This window comes from Solanum pennellii, chromosome 4 (assembly GCF_001406875.1).
Source record: "Solanum pennellii chromosome 4, SPENNV200".
In the NCBI taxonomy this organism is placed as follows: domain Eukaryota; kingdom Viridiplantae; phylum Streptophyta; class Magnoliopsida; order Solanales; family Solanaceae; genus Solanum; species Solanum pennellii.
The window spans coordinates 52,790,344-52,810,199 of record NC_028640.1 but is presented as its reverse complement, the minus strand read 5'-3'; the positions used below and the strand labels follow the sequence as shown (position 1 = coordinate 52,810,199).

At 32.0% G+C, this 19,856-nt stretch overlaps 1 pseudogene; it reads left to right on the top strand.

The window, feature by feature from the left end:
- The first annotated feature begins 2,629 nt into the window (after positions 1-2,629).
- LOC107016765 lies at positions 2,630-18,548 on the top strand (annotated as a pseudogene).
- Positions 18,549-19,856: the final 1,308 nt, after the last annotated feature.

Below are 19,856 nucleotides of genomic sequence, written 5' to 3'. Positions count from 1 at the left end.
ATATATTTGTCAATTGTTTGTGTTCCTAGCCTCCGAATTTTCACTTGTTACTTTATTTGGAACTTCTTATCTTTAGTTGCTTGAAAATATGTTTCTCCCAAGCATTCCCATATCTCCTTGGCAGTTGAGCAGCCTACAATCAGGTACATGCTTTCTTCTGTCAAGGTGCCTGAAATCCAACTCCTTCGTAACATATCCTTATCCTCCCAATCATCAACAATGTTGTTGTCTTCTGCACCCTTTCACCTGTTACACTTTTCTTAGTAGTCTGTCCATTGAAACAGGTCCCTCAACGTGGTTCTGTGATGATTTCGGTTAATCTCATCACTTGAATCAACTAAGTCATTTGTGTCCTCCATATAAGATAGTTCATTGTCTTATTTTTAATGGAGCAGGACAAAATAAGATGATGAAGTGAAGAGGTCGAAAAAGTGTTGGTAAAGTGGGCCATTGCAGTTTGATAATTTGGTTGTTTTTTATTTTGATCTAATACGTTAAAGAGCGGAAAAACATTTTTTGTCAGATACAACTTATAAATCTCACGGAAGTATGTAGAAATCAATGATGTATTGATTATTATAATGTTGAGTTACAATCTCCTTATATAGGAGAAGAATCCTATTCTAGTTATACTAGGAATCCTACTATAATACAAATAATTACATGAGTAGTATTGTATTACAAGTCAAATACATTATCCTCGTTGACTCCGATAATATTCAATAGCTTAGTCGTACGTAACTTAAGATTTAGTAGTCTAATCTTAGTACGAGTCTAACTCTAAATCGCCAGTCTGCTTCGATTGACCTGTTTCTTCGACGTGTCCCATCAGTCGTCAAGCTTCCTTCAACAGTTAGTACACATAATTGATATAAAAAAAACTCAATGACGGCTCAAGCTAGATATTGTCCTAAAACTAAAAGTAAGTTGGAGGACGAAGTTTAATTATTTTTTATTTTTATTTGAGATTCAAGTTATTTCTTTCTTTTTCATAAAAATAGTTTTGTTTTTATGATATTAAACTAAAGATATATTTATACCAAAATTTTTTAATCTTGTGGTCTTAAAAGCATATCATGTGGAAGTTAAATTTAAAATTGATCCATATAAAAGAGTTACATACAAATTAAAACATTCTTTTTTTTGCAACAAAAAGCTTACGATAATTTTATTGTTACTGAAACATTAGGCCTTTAAATTTTTTGTAGCCTAAGGCATATGGCTCATCTTTAAAGGCATAGAGCCACCCTCTGAAGAAACCTAATTAAAACAATAATAACAAAAGTAATTTTTTTTTCAAAAAAAAACAATAGTATACCATGATGATGGGTATACCTAAATTCATTGTGTAATTGTAGGAACAAAATTAAGTTATTTCTTGTTTCCTCCTAAGATTTGTAGTTTTTTTAAAAAATTAAACAATTAAGAAAAAGTAAAATATTTGTGTAATTCTAATTATGTTTTCTTGAGAAAACATAGGTTAAAGGCATATGGACTTATGGCTTAGTCTTGAATAATGAATAACACGTTGTCCAACTATCAATATTTTTTTTTAATTTATAGGAATCTGATTTATCATTCAAGTCTTGATGGTTTTAGGTTCACTAAATTAATATTTTATGCTTCTTCTAGAACAAATGTTCGGGGTCATATATTCTAATAGAGGTTAATTGTAATACTATTATTAGTTGTACCAGAGTTAAATTTACGGTCAAACATTTTACTAAAATTTCATACAAACTATTTTTATATGTACTACCAAATGACACCTTTAGTGCTAAAAGAAGTGTCAAGTATTATCTATTTATTTATAATGTTACAACAAACACATGCCATTCCTATAGTATTTTGATTTAAGCACTCATTACTATAAATTTCTAGTACAATAAGTATAAAAATCACTTATTTAAACGTCTAAGTTTTTTTTAAAATTCTATACAAAAATAATTTATATGTGTTTGATTTAACCTAAGCCAAACAAATTTACACCAAGAGTTGCAAACTAAAGAAATAAATGCAAATGTTAGCTACTAATAATTTCTTTTGCATTTTTTAAACATGGAAAAAGGTTACATTTTCCTCCTATTATGCACGTTTTCTTTTAATCTTAGAGTTATGACATGTTTGTTTGTTGTTCGTGTAGCGTATACATTGACCTTACCTATTGTGCTTTTGTTTATTTTCTACAAATAATCATGCCTCCGGATGAACAAGGACTTAGTTTACCTTCTCCTGATCGACTTAACAACCTTAACATTCATTTACTAGGTTGTATTTTCGGGATGTTGTAAGAGTTAGTACACTTTCGAAGGACTGACAATACATTTGCTGGAGAATTCCACATGTCAAGTTTGATCAAATAGTGTGGAAAACACCTGACGACTTGACATCCCCTACAATTGGATTTATTCCGATTCTTGATATATTCCTCCGGTTTCATAGAGGAATAATATTAAAGGTCACCCTCAATATTATTAGTCTAATAGTGTGTTCTAATGTTGATTGTATGATTTTTTCCCTCGACACTGATCACATTCAACATTTTGTCCTTAAACTTCCATTTATTTATCCTCCATACAGGTTCCCCAACTTCTTTTTTTATTGTTCAGCATTGAGAAATTTGTATTTCATGGAATGTGAAATACAACTTCCATGTTTCTTTCAGGGATTTAATAAGGTGATTAGGCTAAAATTTAAATATGTGAAATTATCTACTAATACGTTTGAAAGTTTGATCTCTGATGACCCGTTGCTTCAGGATTTGGTGCTAAAAGACATAGACAATTTGTACCTCATGAGTATTAATGCTCCTAATCTAAGGTCATTTGTCTTTCGTGGCGATATACAATTGATATATCTTAAAAATGTTCCTGTTCTTTCCAAAGTTCTGTATGCGCCTAGAGAATTGGTTCTAGAGGATGAAGATGATTTTGTAAGTACTTTTTCGTCTATTCCTGCTCTTGAGAGTTTCAGCTGGGATCTTTTTGAGGTAATGTTCCTTCATATAACATAATGGTAATGTATTTTCATTTGTACTTTTTTTTTCTTTGAGTCATCCAGATTTTGTCATATTATTTGTAATTCGATAATGGATCAACTAAAGTTATACCAACAAGGCTTCCATCAACTATTAACTGTCTGAAATACCTATTCATATGTTGGACTACTCTTGGAGAGTTTTTTTAGCTTTCGTTTATTATTTTCATTATACGAAGTTCCCCAAATTTGGAAGAAATTGAAATTAAGGTCGTCACTAATGTTTATTTTTCTCTCTATCATTTCCGTGTTTTTATATTCGTGTTTAATGATGGCTATTATTTTCGAATCTGTGCCCCAAGAGGTTTTTGATGAGATTCCTGCAAGCTTTTTGGATATCACCTTTAATCATCTGAGGACAGTTAAGTTTTATGATGTACTCTAAGAAGAGGGTGAAATGCAGGTTATCAAGGTTTTATTGGCAAAGTCTCTAGCACCGGTGAAAATTGTAATCAAGCCTCCTCTAATGGAAACTAACGAATCTCTCAATGAAATCATGGATATAACAAAGTCTCAATGGGCATCATCTAAAGCAGAAGTTGTGTATCTTGTTGATTCGTATCGTTATCACAATCCTTCTTAATCTTTGGCTAAAATGTGTTCAAAAGTGCAAACAGAAACAAGATGTTCTGTTGATGAGTAGTAAGGCTGTGATTTGCCTTTGCTTTAATGGACTATAAAGATTTTATCTGCTTGGAAATATAGAATTCTAAATTTGAATACTCTGTTTGGGAACAGAGATGGTTTTTACATTTCATGGATGCTCTTAAATGATATATGATTTGAGTCTTTGGTTGTTTATTGCAAACTTATGTTATTTGTTGAATTCTCTCATGAAAACTTACTTTTTAATTAGTAGGAACTTCTTTCCTCTTAAGGGATTAGTCTAAGTTAGATCAAGAATTTTTATTTAGGACATACTTTTAGACTAGTAAAGTGTAGGATAACTTTCAATGTTATTCCTATATGAAACCCGAGGAAACAATCAAGAATAGGAATAAATCCAATGGTAGGGGATGTCAAGTCCTCTGGTGTTTCCCAGACCTTTTGATCAAATTTAAGCTGTGTAATTTTTAGGAAAGTATATTGTCAATCCTTAGAAAGTGTACTAGTTCTTGTAAATCTTGAAAAGACAACCTGATTAAAATTTCATCAATTAAATGAATGGCAAGATTGCTAAGTCGATCAAGAGAAGGTAAACATAGTCTTTGTACATCTAGAGGCACGATAATTTGTAGAAATTAAAAAAGAATACGATTTGTAAGGACAGAGTATATGCTACACGAACAACAAACAAACATGTCACAACTTTAACAATAAAAGAAAAGGTGTATAATTCGTAGATGACACTTTCATTGATTTCTTTAATTTGCAACTTTTGATGTAAAATTGTTTGGATTAGGTTAACGTAAACACATATAAAGTATTTTTGTATTGAATTTGAAGAGAACCTAGAAGTTCAAATTAGTTATGCGATACATTTATTGTACTACAAATTTATAGTAGTGAGTGTTTACATCAAAACAATATATGAATGACATGTGTTTATGCAACAATATAAATCAATAGATAATACTTGACACTTTTTTCAACACTAAAGGAGTCGTGTGGAAGTATAGATAAAAATAGTACTTCTATTATTTTAGTACCAATGTTTGACTATAAATTTAACACTGGTACAAAAATACTACTATTCAGTTAACCTTTTTGAGATATATGACCCCAAACATTTATGCTACAAGAAGAATGATTATGTATCCTTAGTGATGGGGATTATTTCGGACTTGTGCCCAATGAGTTTATTGATGAGATTCATGCAAGATTCTCGTATATCACATTTAATCACCCGAGGAAAGTTAAGTTTTATGATGTTTTATTAGAATAGAGTGAAATGCAACTTACTTTTAGGAATTTCTTGCTTATTAAAGAATAACTCCAAGTTATACCGAGAAGTATGATGGACATACTCATTCCTTATCTATGAAGACGAAACTCGAAGAATCATCACAAAATTTGGGATTCATGAGTGATGTTTATTTCAAAGTTATGTTGTGTGTTAAATTTCCTTGGGCGAGCTTGACGCATATAGTGGAAACTTACTTTCTGTCTAGCTAGTAGAAATTTCTTTTCTGCTATGGAATAAGTCCAAGTTAGAGCGAGAAGTATATATGTTAGACATGATGCTTCCTCATTTGAGAAGAAGAAACTCGAGAAGAATCACCCAATTTGGGATTTGTGAGTTGATGTTTATCTCGAAGTTATGTGGTGTGTTGAATTCTCTTGGTGAGCTTAAAGTATTGAATGGAAACTGACTTTTTGTACATTTAGTAGGAATTTTTGTTTGCTCAAGGGATTAGCCTTAGTTAAACGGACAAGTATATATGTTGGACATTATCCTTCCTCATCTATGAAGAAGAAACTTGAAGATCATGTCCAACATATATATACTTGTCGGTCTAACTTAGACAAATCCCTTAGCAAAAAAGAAATTCCTACTAACCATACAAAAAGTAAGTTTCCATTCAATACTTCAAGCTCCCCTAAGAGAATTTAACACACAACATAACTTCGAAATTTACATCAACTCGAGAATGCCAAATTGGATGATGCATCTTCTTAAGAAAGGAACATGTCCAATATACTTCTCGTTCTTACTTGGACTAATCTCTTAAAAAGCAAGAAATCTCTACTAACCAGACAGAAAGTAAGTTTCCACTCAATGTTTCAACCTCTCCTAAGGAAATTTAACACATAACATAACTTTGAAATAAATATCAACTCACGAATCCCAAATTGGGTGATGCTTCTCGTGTTTCTTCTTCATAGGTAAGGAAGGATCATGTCTAATATATATAAATATTGGTATAACTTGGACTAATTCCTTAGCCAGACAGAAAGTTATGTTTCCAAAGTTCTAGAAAGGATAGCATGTACACAACAGTTTACTCCTAACTTTGTTTGTGGTGTTTCAGAGTTGATTTTCGATATCCCCTCAACTTAAAAGAAATGTTATGCAGTAAAACCAACATCTAAAAAGCAAAAGTAAAAAAATAAAGGAAAATAGGGTTCATTCTACGTTCCAAAATCCCAAGAAAACTAACATCTACCACAAAAAAAAGTACAAAGTGGAAGCTAGGGCTTCTATTTCACAAAATTAACAACACCCAAATGAGAAAGACTTGATTTCTAAACAAAAAGAGAAAGAAAATTTTAAGCTTGTCAACAACTAAAATTACTACTGTAAACATCCAAAAAAAGTTAGAAAAGTAGCAAATACCATTTTGCGCACATGTTATCCTTCAACTGCTTAACACAAATTTGTATGATTTTGAAGTCTTCAATTTATCATCGCGGAGTGAAAGAGGGAACTAAAGAAGGAAGGGGGAGATAGGTTTTCTTATTAAATTAAATTTTACAAAATTATAATATGAAGTGGGGAGAGTTGGGTGGGTGGTGGGGGCAATTAATTATGTTGGTTCCTTAGTTGTGTTGTCTTGTCCATATCAATTTACGTGATACAATTTAATTCGACATAAAAAAATTAAAAATAAACAAAAAATTGGAATGTGACATATAACATAAATATTATAGAATAATGTGATTATAAATTTACTAAAAATGTAGAGATAAATTATGTATTTTTTATTTTAATTTAGTTATTTATTTTCTCATTATAAAAATGATAAATAAAAATGATAAAATTTCATTAATTTGCACTTAAAGAATTTTTTTCTGAAGGTTTACAAACTTGATTAATTTACAAAATTGAAAAAGTAATAACTTTAACAATAAATGAGATCCAAATGATTGAAATAATTATCTATAATAAAGTGTACATTTAATATAGGACTATGAAAAGACTTTCTTTTGGAAATAACTTTAAAAAAGAAGCAAATATCACATAAATTAATGGGAAAAGAGATTAAAATTGATGTGATATGTCTAATTCAGTCCACTTAATATATTTTTCATGCGACGTTTAACTTCTCAAAACAGTTAAACTTCATTTTATAGGTCAGTTACAAATTCAATTTTCGGATTTTGTGATCTTTTTTAAATAAAAGAAATCATCATTTTTATATATAAGAGATATAGAAAATACCAAGAGATATCATTTGTTCGGTATTATTGACACAAAATTCCTGCATTTTAGCCAATTTTATGCAAGGGCGAATCTAGAAGGGGCGAACGTATATTCATTTGAATTTTTTTGACAAAGATTTTATATGATATATATAAGAGTGTTTTTTGTTTGTTTATATATAAATTTTAAATTTCTCAACATAAGGGTATGTGAGACGGGGCGGGCTTAAGGTTATGTGGGGCGGGTCTGAAGCGGGGTGGGTTGAAGTGGATTTCATTTTAATTAATGTGGTTCAAGCTGGGCTGCGGGTGTATGTGATTTTATGTGGGTTCAAACTTAATTTTGACTTCTTACATGTCATAGAATGACAGAACATTATCTATTAAGATAAATTCATTAAAGCTACTAAAATATTCAATATTATAAATGAAGATGGTTCATAAAAAATAATATAATTTCTTCATTATTCTCAATTGACCTCTAAAAAATAATATTTAAAGTCACTATCCTATTAAATTAATACAACTTAAGGAAAAAATGAATTTTTTTTATGAATTTTATTTTTAGTATCAAACATAACTAAGAAAAAAGAAATTATTATGAAAATTATGCAGGGCGAGTTCATGCGGGAGGACAGGTCTACGTGGGGTAGGGTGGAGAAGGGTGGGTTGAAAATGAAAATTTTTGCTATGAGGGGCGGGGCGGATTAAAAAGTTTGTGGGTTAAGCTCAACCCGCACCGCCCCCGACCTACACCGCCCCATTGTCATCCCTAATGAAAAAGTAGGAGGTTGTGTAGTATAATTCTTTACATATATCCATTAAATAATTTTAACCTAATTTTATTGTGTACTAAAATATTTTAAAAGAACAAATAAATTAATTAAACTGGGTGAAAATTGCATTGAGTTGGGTTATGAATCATTATCTGCTCCTTTTTGGCTCAATTCATATTGATCCAATTAATTCAGTTTGAATTGGATCTTGAACCGTTTGTTATCTTGATACAATATGATTGACTAACATTGATCTAATTCGCTCAATTACCATTTGTAACAATGATTGAGATTAAATAGAAGAAAAACTATGAAACAAATACACTTATACATGAAAATCTAATCAAAAACTATAAATAGTTATCCTCTTTTGGATAAGTCACGATTTAGATGAGCAAATGAAGATTAGCCTAGAAATGCCTAATATTCAAAACAAATAGTATATAGTTGTGTATATTTACTATTTTCTATGAAATAAAAATATTATCTATAAATAGTAATTATTTTAAGCATTCACTACTAATATTACTAATATGATTTTTGCATATCATAAATTAGTTGTACCATATAATTTTTATTTTATTTTAATAATTAAATAGATTGCATCATTTCATTAAATTATATGTTGGGCAACAAAAATAATAACATTTTCAGTAGAATCCTTTAAATTGGTAATTTTCTATTCATTAGGGTTAAAACCTCCACTCAATTCAATCATGAAAGTTACAGTAGCGTAAGATAGGGCAAAGGGAGATTGATTTCGTTTGCTGCCTCAGATACGCTCGTTCAAATTCCTGGTATGTAAATATATTAATTTCTTTATTAGCATAAATGTTTATGTTTTTACATGCCGTATCAGAGCCTGCAACTTGCACTAATGATTTTCACTACGTGAAGTAACTTTATCTTGTTGTGAGAGGCGGACCCACATTCATATGTGTGGGTGCATATACTTGTATATCTATATCTGGCAAAAAAGAGATATAATTTACAGCGCACTTTTAATGAGTGCAGAGCTATCCTTGTGCTAAAGGAATCACCCGCAAAACTAGGGTTTGAATCTAGCTAAAGCCCTTATTCTTTTTAAATTTATTGTGATATTGGGGGCCGGGGGTTATATTTAAACTTCACTTAGTAGACTACCAGTAGTCGATAGTCGACATACCTGCAAGTTTCTAGGAAGATGAACAATAACAGAAAGTTGCAGTAAATAATTGACACAAAAGGTTTTATCCTGGTTCGGATCACCAACGCGGTGTCTAGTCCAGTCCCCTTGGTATTTACGGGTTTCCTTTAGAGATTTGAAGAGATCTTCGTGTTACAGAAATTTGAAACTTTATCATGTCTCATATGCAAATCAGATTTCTACCTTGACACTGCCTCAACTTGTATACCTACACTCATATTCTTTCTTTTCTCTTTTCTTTTCAATTGTATCACTCACGTGTTTACGAAGATTTATGAAAGAGAAAGTAAAACTATTGGCTATGCTCAAGTAAAGTTGCATAGTTTACAGTACAAATCTAGGTCGTTTTATGTAGATGATGATATGTGCTCTTGTAAGGAAAACACCAAGGGATTTATCTCAATCAAGGATCAATTTATAGAGTCCTTGATTGTGGCGATTTAGTTGATCTGTATCCATGAAGGAAATAGCTTCTTCTGCTTTCATTTTGCTGGTTTGATATTTTTCTTTTATGATCAATTCTACTTTGCAACTTCAAGCAAATATTTTCCTTCTTGAAGTCGTTTGCGTGATGATTTCCTTTTAGAATTTGTGACCTACGAAAATTGAGATCAACGCGTTAAGTGTCTATTTTCAAAATCAACTAACTCTAAGGAGTTAACAATCTTCCCCTTTTTCTAAGGATAAGATTGATCACAATTTTAATTGTAATCTTCACAATAAATTTTACTGAGAAAGTTAGTTGTACTTCCATGAGGTTTCATGTCTTAGTTCATTGATGTATGCAACTCTCTCTGTCTTATCTCCCCCATCTCACGGAGCGATAAGAAAGATATATTTGTTTTCTCCCCCTTTTAATAGTTTAAAAGAATTGCGAAAAGCATACTAGATTAAAACAAAGACAGCAGATAACAGAGTAGTCTAAGAGTCAGAGAGACAAAAAACTAGTAGTCCAAGAGATAGAGAGGTACATGCCCCAATTGAAAGTTAGTGCAAAGAGTAAAGGTTCACCCAGTAAAGTTAATGATCAACCCAAAAGTACTTGAGGGAGTTATTCACTTAGTCACAGAAGGTGTTGTACTAACGTTCCACATTCCAAGAAAGATTGGAGTATGAGGTCTGAACGGTAACAGCAAGAACATTGTTGGAATAGTTGTCTCCACTCTTCAGTGAGTAAACTTGTTGGATCAAGCGATTTACCATTGAGATACCATTCTGCTTAATCATTTTCATGGCAATGCACAACTTACCGATATCAGTGTTAGAGTCTTTTTGTAAATGAAATACCTTTCCACAACATCATCAACGGTCTCCAAGTTACGTTATATAGATAAATGTCTATTTTTGACCTCCTCATTGTCCAGCAATAGAAGAGCGGCGAAATCCATCGAGATTTTTTAGAGATCAGGAGAATTTGCCCGAGCTTTGACTGAGTCCTTTTTACTCACTTTTCGCCAACCTACACATACCCCATACTAGAAAAAGTATGAGAATAATAAGTTGCATTTATAAGATAAGGGGTAAATATAGAAGGATGCACAAGACTGTTCACAATAATCCTCGAGATAAGCAAGCCATAGGGAAGACTTGCCGAGACATTCAAGTCTTCAACACTTTACCACATATACGCCTTGAACCATTCTGCCCAGTTGATGCGGTATTTTTTAAGTAGGAAGTAGAGAACAAATACATCATGAGTAGAGATATTACTCAAGGAGCCCTTCTTGGGAATAAGCGTTGTGGCCAGGATATGTGTGAGAATATGATTCTAAAAACATAGATATAAGGTCCCAAAGTCAGAAATGTGAGTGTCGGGTTCAACCACGACTCGCTTTTCACCATCTAGAGAAACATCAAAGTCATCAGTCCATGTTCCGTTCATGTATGGAATTACCCCTGAAACTTAGTACCAAACACATCTTAGAATAACTTCTCATTGATGATAAAGCGTTTGCCGAGCACCAACGATTCTAACTCACCACTGTTAGGTGAGATGCAGAGATTTGCATAGAACAGGCGAACCGCTTCATCATAAAGATCAAGAACACACTAAGTAAAAAAGAGAGACAGTTTCTGAGATTTGAGATAGGAGCTTACCGGGCAGTGCTACTCCCTTAATCTTTCCTTCACTTTTTGTTTTAAAAATGTTAACTCTTTGTGTACAAAGCTTTATAAAAGATGAAAGAAGATTACAAATAAGTTCAAGTGAAGTTGTTATTTTGACGAAAAGATGAAACCAAAAATCTAACAATAAAGAACACCAAGTTTAACGTGAAAAAACCCTTCCAACCGAAGGTAACCACCACGGGATCGACAAGATCCGAATTTCTTAACTATACCAATAAGAGGGTTACAAATATTCTTCTAATGGATACACAACAAGTGCCAAAAAATAACAAACAATAGCTACACTAACAAAAGATAAATAGAAAGAAAAAACCCCAAACCCAGCCTATGTTCGGGACCTAAAACAGGATCTTGCTGACCTCTGAATCCAATCTCCACTATTCAAATCAATTAAAAAGATGTCAGCAACACTCAGTACAAATTCCAGCATGATCCAACTGTTAGTTAATCAGAAAACATGATTTGAATGTTGCTCGTCGGAGAAAAAACCTGCAGCAAAAAAACCCTTTTCCTTCTCATTTTTCTCTTGTTGAAAGCTCTCTCAAAAACCTCTCTTATGTTCTAATGTTTTTCAAAGACAATATCAATGAACAATTGAATTATTCTCTCAATACCATCCTCTATTTATAGAGTTTTTCTTTTCCTTACAAAATCAAAACCAACTACAAATAGAATTACAATTCTAATCCTTTTCCTAATAGAATTGGAAACCAAATAAAGAGAATAATTCCAATCCTTTTTCAAGTAGGATTAGGCCATTGGCCTTTGGCTGGAACATGGCAATAACTCAACAAACTCCCCCTCCAGCCAAGGGGCCAAATGGACTTAAAGTGAAGTAACTTTTGACAGGCTTCCTGCCTGCCACACTTCTAAAAAGCTCATGATTGTCTACGATGAGTTCTTTACACTTATATCTATGAGTATATAGAATGACTTTATCATAACCTTCAGGTTCTCCCATTTTAGTCAATAGAATATACTCATCATGAGAATAACGTGTTGAGCTTCGCTTCTCTCTAGTAGATCTTCTACAAGAGGTTTCTGGAGCATGTGAAGTGATCATCTCTCCTTGAGTTGGTTGATTATCAACCACAACATCATCAATAGAAACAATTATATGTTCTACACTCTGATCATTATATGGATTATTACCTTGAGTTCCCTCATGTGCATAAGATATATTAATAATTGGAATTGGATCAAATCAACTAAGCTCTGATCAGCATGAGAATCTAGTTGCTCAGTCTTGTCAATATCCTCAATAGTTTTATCTTCAATGAGCACAACATCACGACTTCTAATGAGCTTCTTATAAATTGGATTATAAAAGTGATATCCAAATTCATCTTGACCATAACCAATGAAGATGCACTGCTTAGTTTTAACATCCAATTTCGACCTCTCATCTTTTGGAACATGCACACAAGCTTTACACCCGAACTCTTTCAAGTGATCATAAGAGACATCCTTATCAAACACAAACTTTGTTTGGAACATCACCACACAAAGCAACAACAGGAGACAAATTGATAACATAAGCAACAATGTTAAGTGCTTCAGCCCAAAATTAATTTGGAAGTTTATCTTATGAAAGCACACATTTAACTCTCTCAACTAAAATTTTGTTCATCCTCTCTGCCAAAACATTTAATTGAGGAGTCTTTGGAGGAGTCTTCTGATGACGAATTCCTTGCGATTTGCAGTAGTTATCAAAGGGACCAATATACTCACAACCATTATCAGTGCGAATACATTTTAATTTTTTTTCCCATTTGTCTCTCAGATAAGCCTTAAAACTGTTTAAACACATCAAGCACTTGATCTGTGGATTTTAAAGGATATACCCAAATCTTGCGAGAATGACCATTAATGAAAGTAGCAAAGTAAAGTGCACAACCTTTTGACTTCACTTTTAAAGGACCACACAAATCTGAGTGTACTAGCTCCAATAGTTCAGACTTTCTTGAAGGTGGATGAATGTGAAAAGAAACTCTTCTATATTTCCCTGCTAAGCAATGAACACATCTTTTCACCTTTGCTTGTTTCATACCAGCAAGAAAATTCTTCTTAGCCAAATAGGTATTCCCCCTTTCGCTCATATGACTAAGCCTCTTGTGCCAAAATTCTGATAAAGCCTCGCTCTCCACCAAATTTATGGAGTCATTAAGAATCAATCCTTGTGTCACGTATAAATTTGAATGTTTTCTTCCATGAGCTAAAATCAATGAGCCTTTCGTGAGCTTCCATTGGCCATTGAATAAGTCATTATGATAGCTATCATCATCTAGTTTTCCTACAGAGATCAAATTTAAGGGAATGTCTGGAGCATGCATGACATTCTGACGGACCAACGTTGAACCAATATTGATTTTAAAACAAACAGTGCCAGTAACGAACACCTTAACCTCACGATCATTACTCATCTTTAACACCTTAGAGTTAACAGAAGTATACCCTGAAAATCATTTATATGATAAAGAATAGAACTACTCTCCTTGTACTTAAAGGTCATCAATTTCTTTAACAAGATAAACTTGTTATTGCCAGTTTTTGGAGCGTAAAGTGTCTCCAACTTTTCCCACAATGTTCTAGCATGTGTCTTATTCTCAATATGGTTACGAACACTATCTTCAACCCATTGTCTTATATATCCACATACTTGTTAGTGCTAAAATTTCCAATTTTCATCGGTCACATTCTCGGGTTTATGAGCAAAAAAATCGGAAGATGTATCTTCTTCACGAACAATAGATCTTTCATCTTGCTTTTCCATATGTTGTAGTTTCTTCCGTTTAGACATACCATCTTGCTCATATTACCCTCCATGTAGATAACCTTAGCTGTGATACCAGTTGTTGTGACGAAAAGATGAAACCAAAAATCTAACAATAAAGAACACCAAGTTTAACGTGGAAAATCCTTCAAACCAAAGGTAACTACCACGGGATCGACAAGATCTAAATTGCTTCGTTATACGAATACGAGGGTTAAAATATTGTTCTAATGGTTACACAACAAGTTCCAAAAAAGAACAAACAATAGCTACACCAACAAAAGATAAATAGAAAGAAACATCACTCAAACTTAGCTTATGTTATAGATCTAAAACAGGATCTTGCTGACTTCCGAATCCAATTTCAACCATTTAAATCGACCACCAAGATGTCAGGAACACTCAGTCCAAATTGCAGTACGATCCAACGGTTAGTTAATCGGGAAACATGATTTGAATATTGCTGGTCGGAGAAAACGACTACAGCAAAATAACCCTTTTCCTTCTCTCTTTTATAATGTTGAAAGCCCTCTCAAAAACCTATGTTATGGTCTAATGACTTTCAAAGACAATATCAATGAGAAATTGAATTATTCTCTTAAGACCATCCTCCATTTATAGAGTTGTGGTTTTTCTTACAAAGCCAAAACCAACTACAAATAGGATTATAATTCCAATCCTTTTCCTAATAGAATTGGAAACAAAATAAAAAGAATAATTCCAATCATTTTTCAAGTAGGATTAGGCCATGGGACTTTGGCTTGAAGATGGTTAATAGCCCAACAGTTATGTGCTTCACACAACTGGCAGAGGATGTTTTATATAGTGTAAGCTCTTATGAGAAACCCAAGGGTATTTGAATAAAGGATCTTTGATCTTATCCTTGAGTCATTTGTAATTGATCTGTTGAATCATGTCCATATTATATATGTGCATGATAGATCAATTCTTTCCTTGCGTGAGGATTTTGAGTCCTGGCTTGCTAGTCGTGTGTGATTTGATCCTTTCCTTAAGTTTATTTATCTTGTACTCTTTGTAAATATTGGTAAGGTGATGTTTCCTTATCATTTTCCGTTGATTTTATCTTCGATATCCTTGATTGATTTTCCTTGAATGCGGCTTTGATTTCACATGTTGTGAGCTTTGATCTGATTGAACAAATATTTACATTCCATTCTTAACTGGTGCGCCTATCCTTAGTGTAATCACTTAGAGCATCCCGATTGTAGCCTTGTACTTGTGTTGTATCTTGTTTACTTCCTGCATCAAGAACCTGATCACTATTGTCATTATTAAAATGTTTGAATATGAGGTTAACAAAACATTGTCAAGTTTGTAAATATTTATTTTATTTTATTTTTTTTGAAAAAAAACATAAGTACTCCCTTGAACTATGGTCGAAATTTTAAGAATACACATTTTCTTTATATGTCCAAATACCTCCTCGAACTATTTTGAAATGTAATAAATACACATTTTTTGGTGTTAGGGTGGCTTAGAGAGTGTTGAAAGTAAATAACAAGTAAAAAATATGAAGAAAGAAAAAAAAATCAGTATTCAACATATGTCCTTTCTTAATTGAACATTTGAGCATTAGTTAGTAAACATAATTGATCAGTAAGCTCAGTGACGGCTCAAGCTAATTAGTGGTCTAGAGTCAAAAATAAGTTGGAAGCCTAAATTTTAATTACTTTTTTTTTTCAATGTGAAATTCAAGTTATTTCTTTCTTTTTGATAAAAAAGGTTTTATTTTTTATGATCCTAATATATATATATGTGTGTATTTATATATGTATGTATGTATGTACTGATCTTGTGGTCTTAAACATACCATGTGAAAATTAAATTTAAAAAATGGTTCATAAAAAAGAATCTTAAATGAATTAAAACACTCTTTTTTTTTCTAAAAATCATAAGATAATTTTATTATTACAAAAAAATTAGGCCCTTCAATTTTGGGGTTTAAGGCATATGCCTCATCTTTAAAGTCATTAAGTCACCCTCGGAAGAAACCCTAATTAAAACAACAATAACAAGAAATATACTCTGATAATGGGTGTATCTAAATTCATTGTGTAATGGTGGTGGTAGAAACAAAATGAAGTTATTTCAAACATGTTTCCCTTAAGATTGTAGTTTTTTTAAATAATTACACTATTAAGAAAAAGTAAAATATATGTGAAATTCTAATTATCTTATCTTGAGAAAACATAGATTAAAGGCATATGGACTTATGGCTTAGTCTTGAATAATGAATATCACCTTATTCAACTTCAATATTTTTTTTATATTGTAGGAATATGATTTATCATTCAAGTCTTGATGGTTTTAGGTTTTATTATGCGGTTTGATATGAATATTTGAATTAACAAAATAATACCATTTCTCATGATTTTGGTGTTCTTATTAATAGCTTATACAAAAATTAAAATTTCAGGACGTACTTTTTTATTATGTTTCCCCAAAATATTGAACTTAAGTGTGTAGTTCACTAAATTAATATATTATGCTTCTTGTAGAACAAATGTTTGGGGTCATATATCCCAAAAGAGGTTAATTGTAATACTAGTATTAGTTGTACAAGAGTTAAATTTACGGGCAAACATTGTACTAAAATTTCATACAAACTATTTTTATAAGTAGTAACAAATGACACCTTTAGTGCTAAAAGAAGTGTTAAGTATTATCTATTCATTTATAATGTTACAACAAACACATGTCATTCCTATAATATTTTGATGTAAGCACTCAATACTATAAACTTCTAGTACAACAAGTATAACATCACTAATTTAAACGTCTAAGTTTTATTCAAATTCAATACAAAAATATTTTATATGTGTTTGATTTAACCTAAGCCAAACAAATTTATAACAAGAGTTGCAGATAAAAGAAATCAATGCAAATGTCAGCTACAAATAATTACTTTTGCATTTTTTAAACATGAAAAAAGGTTACATTTGCCTCCTATTATGCACCTTTTCTTTTTATCTTAAAGTTGTGACATTGTTGTTGTTGTTCATGTGGTCTGTACTTTGACCTTACCTATCGTACTTTTGTTTACTTTCTACAGATTGTCATGCCTCCGGATGAACAAGGACTTAGTTTACCTTCTCCTGATTGACTTAGCAACCTTAACATTCATTTAATCGATGACATTCTAAGTAGGTTGTCTTTTCGAGATGTTGTTAGAGTTAGTACACTTTCGAAGGACTGACAAAATATTTGTTGGAGAATTTCACAAGTGAAGTTTGATCAAATAGTGTGGAAAACACCCGAGGACTTGATGTCCCTTACCATTGGATTTATTCCAATTATTGACAGTTTCCTCAGGTTTCATAGAGGAATAATATTGAAGGTCACCCTCAATATTATTAGTCTTATAGTGTGTCCTGAAGTTGATCGTTTGATTTTTTCCCTCGACACTGATCATCTTCTATATTTTGTCCTTAAACTTCCATTTACTTATCCTCCATACAGGTTGCCTAACTTCTTTTTTAATTGTTCAACATTGAGGCATTTGTATCTCAAGGAATGTGAAATACAACTTTCATGTTTCTTTAAGGGATTTAATAAGTTGATTAGGATAATATTGAAATGTGTCACGTTATCTTTTGATACGTTTGAAAGTTTGATCTCGAATTGCCCGTTGCTTGAGGATTTGGTGCTAAAAGACATAGACAATTTGTACTTCATGAGTATTAATGCTCCGAAGCTAAGGTCATTTGTCTTTCGTGGCAATATACAATTGATACATGTTGAAGATGTCCCCGTTCTTTCCAATTTTCTGTATGCGCCTAGAGAATTAGTTCTAGAGGACGAAGATGATTTTGTCAATATTTTTTCGTCTATTCCTGCTCTCAAGTGTTTCAGCTGGGATCTTTTTGAGGTAATGTTCCTTAATTTTATTTAATGGTAATGAATTTTCATGTGTGCTTTTTTTTTGAATTTCAGTCATCCTGATTTTTGGCATTTTATTCATAAGTCGATAATGGATCAACTAAAGTTATACTATCAAGGATTCCATCAGTTCTTAACTGTCTGAAATGCCTATTCATGTCTTGGATTACTCTTGGATTGTTTTTTGAGCTTTCGTTTTCTCTTTGCATAATACAGAGATCTCCAAATTTGGAAGAAATTGAAATTAAGGTTGTCACTAATGTTTATTTTTCTCTCTATCTTTTCCATGTTTTTATATTCGTATGTAATGACTTGATGGTTTTTTTCTTGATTTTTCTTAGGAATGTATCCTTAGTGATGGAGATTATTTCGAATGTGTGCCCCAGGAGGTTGTTGATGAGATTCCTACAAGTTTTTGGGATATCACATTTAATCATTTGAGGACGGTTAAGTTTTATGATGTACTATTAGAAGAGGTTGAAATGCAGCTTATTAGGTTTTATTGGCAAAGTCTCCAGCACTGGTGAAAATGGTAATCAAGCATCGTCAATTGGAAACTAACAAATCTCTCAACTTACTCGCGGAGATAACAAAGTTTCAACGGGCATCATCTAAAGAAGAAGTCGTGTATCTTGTTTATTACTATCGTTATCACAATCCTTCTTAATCTTTTAAAAAAATATTATGGAAGTACAAACAGACACGAGACGTTTGGTTGATGGAGTAGCAAGGCTGTGTTTTTCCTTTGCTTTAATGTACTATAAAGATTTTATCTGCTTGGAAACATTGAATTGTGCACCTGGATGAATGTTATACTCTGTTTGGGAGAGATGGTTTTACAATTCATGCTTGTTATTGATTTAAAACTCTGGTTGTTTATTTTGAAATTATGTTGTGTGTTGCAGAACTAACAAAGATTTTGCATGACATTCTTGTTATTGATTCATCTCTGAAATATGACATGGCTTTGGAAGTTGGAACTGTCACGGGCTAATTTGATTTAATTTTTAATTAGAAAAAACCTAAACTAACTATTTCATTTTATTAGTTCTAAAAATTATATCAAATCATATAAAGTTTGATTTTTCATTTTCGACTTTATTTTATTTTTTTGATTTATTTTATTTTTTTATAATTACACGGTGATTGAAAAAGAGATTAAATATATTTTAAAAATTTTCAAAAAACGATAAAATTCACATACATAAAAAATACTTTCAACATTCGTTAAAAAATAAATTGTTAACTTCAAAACTGAAACTATAATAGTATAATTTAACTTTCATCCTAATACAAAATAAAATAATTTCAACAGCTTGTCTCTTCAATTTCTTCCAACACCTCCATTTGAGAAGACAAAGAGAGCAGAGTGCTTCACATTCATCCTCTCTCAAGTTCTTCTTCTTCTATGTTAACACAAACTCTCTGCTTTTATGGTTTTTGTTCTATAGAATTTTTATATCAAGATTGCATTTTTATTTTTTGGGTATGCTTTAATATGATGTAATTGAAGTAGGGTTTGCTTAAAACTTGATGGAGTTAATGTTGTTCAAGGACATGGTGTGTTGGTAGGTGTAGGTCTATCATGGATGTGTTTCGGTAGTGGCGGAATTAGGATTTTCACTAGGTTGAAATAGGAATAATAAGTTTCTAAGTTTAGGATAGCTAAAACAACACTTATTTTACTTGGATTTGATACACTTGAGCTGCTGATCTTTCGAAAGTAATCTCTTTTTCATTACACAAGTAAACTTGGTAGTGTGTACTCTAACCAGACAGTTTCGAGATCCCTTACATATTGTGTTCTTGTTTATTTTCTGCAGATTCTTGTTGTAGTAGTCATTTGATGTTATGCTTCTAAATGGGAAAAAAATAACTTTTACCTCCGCGATGTACTTAGAAACCTTCCTGATAAATCAGTCTTTTTCCTACACACTCAGAACATCCCTTTCCTTTATGCAGCTTCCATATAATC